This window comes from Euprymna scolopes, chromosome 44, assembly GCF_053919585.1.
Source record: "Euprymna scolopes isolate OS-2025 chromosome 44, ASM5391958v1, whole genome shotgun sequence".
Classification (NCBI taxonomy): Eukaryota; Metazoa; Mollusca; class Cephalopoda; order Sepiida; family Sepiolidae; genus Euprymna; species Euprymna scolopes.
In genome coordinates this window covers 31,329,464-31,334,463 of record NC_136525.1, presented here as the reverse complement: position 1 = coordinate 31,334,463, position 5,000 = coordinate 31,329,464, and positions in this window count along the sequence as shown.

Sequence of the window (5,000 nt, the reverse complement as noted above, 5' to 3'; positions counted from 1 at the left end):
CCCCCCCCCCAAATAAAATAAAATATTGGTTTTAATTCAGATTAGACAACATTTTTGGTATTATTTTACTTTAGGGCTCGTCTCACGTTCGTATAGAAAAAAATATTTTTTAAAGTAGATTTAGGTGTGCTGAAAACGCCACTCCATTCTCGAGTAACTCTTTATAAAATACCTATTTAAAATTTTCTTTTTATCCCGAAAAAATAAAAAAAAAACTTATTCTAAAAAAGACATGGGGCCTATGTTTTTTGTACCCCCGCCCCCACAAAAGAACGCCATGAACTTTATAAACAAACAAAAAAACGTCTTAGATGCTTCCTTCCATATTTTTAAACTATTTGCCGGGATGCCGGGAAAACTCGTCTCGGGAAAACTCGTCTCCGGAAAACTCGTCTCCGGAAAACTCGTCCCCTTTCCTAAGGTAGGAAAACTGGTCCCTTATTGAATAAATATCGATTGAAAACACATTTTATGATCGTTCTTGAAGGAGATATTGTTTTTTAAAATAAACTATAGCCCCCCCATAATATTTTTTTATAAAAATATTTTTACTTGTTTAATGTTTTTTTTGTATTTTTAACAAAAGCGTTTATTATGTTCATAAACGAGACCGCATATTTTTTTTTATATTAAAAAGAATTTACTTATATACTGTTGTTTATAAAAGGGTAAAATCGATTTTTCTACCTCGCCGACTATGTTGTTCATTTAATTTATTTGGAATCGTTTATTTGGTAAAGAAAAAAAAACAGAAAACAAACAAAAAACATGTCGAGTGTTACGGGAGAACGAGAAATAATGCCCGGTATATCACATCTTAGGGGGTCTTGATAATCGCTAAAAAATAGAAAATTAAAGAAATTACTGAGGGAGATTTGGTTTTAAAAAGAAAATAATAAATTTTAATATTTTTTAAAATATAATTTAGAGAGAGAGGGGGGGATAAAACCTATATCTCCCTTCTAAAAGCAACCAACAAAAAAGTAAATTAAAAAGATTCTTGATAAACGATAGCGGAGTTTTCAATAAAATTGATTAATAAATTTATTTAGTGATTACTTTTTCTCTGAATGATTGATTTGAGAATTTTGAAGTAGAAATTTAAAAAATTAAAAATGAGTTAACGAGAGATTGTTAGCACATGGCATCTCTCGCGCCGAAAAAATATTTCGCTTTTAATTTATTAGTTAATTTTTGCAAAATTTGACAGGACGACAATAAATGTGGATAATTGATAAAACTATAATTTTAAATAACGCATGAGTGCATTCGGTATGAGAGAAAACAAAAACATAACAACAAAAAAAACTATCATAATTAAAAAACAAAACCAAAAGCGTAACGAAGAATCGAATCGCTCCCTGTTTTTTAATTTTGGGGTTTTGTTTTTTTTATTGTTTTTATGACTCCAAAAAACATCGTTAAAATAAGAACAAAAAAAAATTTGTAATTAACTTTGTATGAACGTAATAAACGCTTTAAAATAAGTTAAACCACTAAGAACTTAGCCAGTTAGGTAGAAAACGGACACTTAGAAAATCGATTTTATTTAAAAAAAAAAAAAAAAAAAAAAACATTAAATAAGTAAAAATATTTTTTTAAAAATATTATGGGGGGGGGCTATAGTTTATTTTAAAAAACAGTTTTCTCTTTCAAGAACGATCATAAAATGTGTTTTCAATCGATATTTATTCAATAAGGGACCAGTTTTCCTACCTAGCGAAAGGGGACGAGTTTTCCGGAGACGAGTTTTCCCGAGACGAGTTTTCCCGGGACGAGTTTTCCTAAATTCATTTGCCGGCCCCAATTTTGAATGCAATATTTGTTTATAACACATCCGAAATTATATGAAAATTAAGATTTATAGGCACGTCCTGTGGTAGTGTATAATCGACATTTACAAAAAAACAAAAAAACAATTGCCTTTCGAAAATTATCCGCAATTTTTAAAAATTAATTTCCATCTAATTTGAAATTGTCCGCGAAAGATTACTACACTTATGTCACTTTAATACGAGTGTGGGTGCACATATGTCGGTGCCGGGAAAACTCGTCCCGGGAAAACTCGTCTCCGGAAAACTCGTCTCCGGAAAACTCGTCCCCTTTCGCTAGGTAGGAAAACTGGTCCCTTATTGAATAAATATCGATTGAAAACACATTTTATGATCGTTCTTGAAGGAGATATTGTTTTTTAAAATAAACTATAGCCCCCCCCCATAATATTTAAAAAAAATATATTTTTACTTGTTTAATGTTTTTTAATAAAAGCGTTTATTATGTTCATAAACGAGACCGCATATTTTTTTATATTAATATAAAAAGAATTTACTTATATACTGTTGTTTATAAAAGGATAAAATTGATTTTTCGGGTTTGTATTACTGTACACATAGATTCGAAAAAGTTGTCAAAAAACAAATATATAACAAATAAATGTTATCGAAGGCAAGATAAGTTACTTTTCTACCTAACTGGATATATTTTTTGTGTTTTTATTCAGTGTAACATGTTTATTCAGCTCGAAAAACATGCAGTGTTTACCGATGTATTGGAAAATTCAAAATGGCAGCCGACTCTCTCTCTCTCTCGGAGAGGGTACGTTTGGGAAAAGGTATTATAAATAATAAACTAGACAAAATACTGTTAGGAAACAACCGAATACATGTCAACTTATGTCACGGTAACATATTTTGAGCGAATTTCTAACAGTATTTTGTCTAGTTTATTATTTATAATACCTTTTCCCAAACGTACCCTCTCCGAGAGAGAGTCGGCTGCCATTTTGAATTTTCCAATACATCGGTAAACACTGCATGTTTTTCGAGCTGAATAAACATGTTACACTGAATAAAAACACAAAAAATATATCCAGTTAGGTAGAAAAGTAACTTATCTTGCCTTTGATAACATTTATTTGTTCTATATTTGTTTTTGACAACTTTTTCGAATCTATGTGTACAGTAATACAAACCCCAGAAAACAAACAAAAAACATGTCGAGTGTTGTTACGGGAGAACGAGAAATAATGCCCGGTATATCACATCTTAGGGGGTCTTGATAATCGCTAAAAAATAGAAAATTAAAGAAATTACTGAGGGAGATTTGGTTTTAAAAAGAAAATAATAAATTTTAATATTTTTTAAAATATAATTTAGAGAGAGAGGGGGGGATAAAACCTATATCTCCCTTCTAAAAGCAACCAACAAAAAAGTAAATTAAAAAGATTCTTGATAAACGATAGCGGAGTTTTCAATAAAATTGATTAATAAATTTATTTAGTGATTACTTTTTCTCTGAATGATTGATTTGAGAATTTTGAAGTAGAAATTTAAAAAATTAAAAATGAGTTAACGAGAGATTGTTAGCACATGGCATCTCTCGCGCCAAAAAAATATTTCGCTTTTAATTTATTAGTTAATTTTTGCAAAATTTGACAGGACGACAATAAATGTGGATAATTGATAGAATTATTATTTTAAATAACGCATGAGTGCATTTGGTATGAGAGAAAACGAAAACATAACAACAAAAAACTATCATAATTAAAAAACCAAAACAAAAAAGTAATGCTCCCAGTTTTTAATTTTTTTGTTTTGTTTTTTATCATTGTTTTTATGACTCCAAAAAACATCGTTAAAATAAGAGCCAAAAAAATTGTAATTAACTTTGTATGAACATAATAAACGCTTTAAAATAAGTGAAACCACTAAGAACTTAGCCAGTTAGGTAGAAAACGGACAATCGATTTTATTTAAAAAAAAAAAAAAATTAAACAAATAAAAATATTTTTTAAAAAATATTATGGGGGGGGGGCTATAGTCTATTTTAAACAGCAATATCTCCTTCAAGAAGGATCATAAAATACGTTTTCAATCGATATTTATTCAATAAGGGACCAGTTTTCCTACCTAGCGAAAGGGGACGAGTTTTCCGGAGACGAGTTTTCCGGAGACGAGTTTTCCCGGGACGAGTTTTCCCGAGACGAGTTTTCCCGGGACGAGTTTTCCTAAATTCCATATGTCACACGGATAGCCTTAGTGTGCACTCGAGCATACCTTAACGAAAGCTGTAAAATGGCCGAAAATAGTCTGAGGGTTCAGGGGCTCATACCCACTAGTGTATCTAGGGGGGGCGATCAGCCCCGAGTGACAGCCATAGAGGGGTCACAATCCCCCCCCCCCATTTTTTTTTTCAGCCAAGCTTAGGTGCGAAAATAGTCGGAAATAGAATTTATTTATTATATATTATGGAATTTTTAAGTTTTAATTTAAAATCTTTTTTTTAGAATATTATAAACACTTAAAAAAATTAGTCATTGCAAAATCTTTTGCCGATTTTTATTGAAAACTTTTGTACTTTTGAAATCATTTGATGGCATTTCATTTTTTTAACCGTGGAAAAATGAGAAAGAAACGATATAAAGTGATAGTGACAAGTAAAGTGGACATTAAAGGGATTAGTGAATTTAAAAGTTTTCACACCTTTATGCAAAAACACGTAGTGGCGTCATATGTCTGTACGGAGCAATAAATATAAAGCCATAAATCCCAAACTACAGATAGAAATTATTTCTGCTAATTCGTATCTTTCATATCATTTGACAATTTAGTTTTCACGTTTCTCAGCTAATGACAAGACACACAAAAGACAGTGTAAATTTTCCAAGATAAAAATGTAAGTGTACACTTTTAAACTATTTTAAAGACAGTCAAAATGTGTTTCATGAATTGAAAATTAATTTAATTTTAACTAGTCTGTGCTTGTAATGAATATGCTAATTATGAAATGAAATAACTAAGAAATTGTTTTTGTGGTTTCAACTATATTCTAGTTCTAATAACTTTTTAATTTTCAAATATAAACATATATTTATTGAATAAATATATTTCGACCCTCACTAATAAACTGCACTGAATTTACTACTTTAAAATTTTAGGGGGCATTCCCCAGCGATTTTAAAGCACTCTCTCTCAAAAAAAAAAATAAAAATAATAATTTTT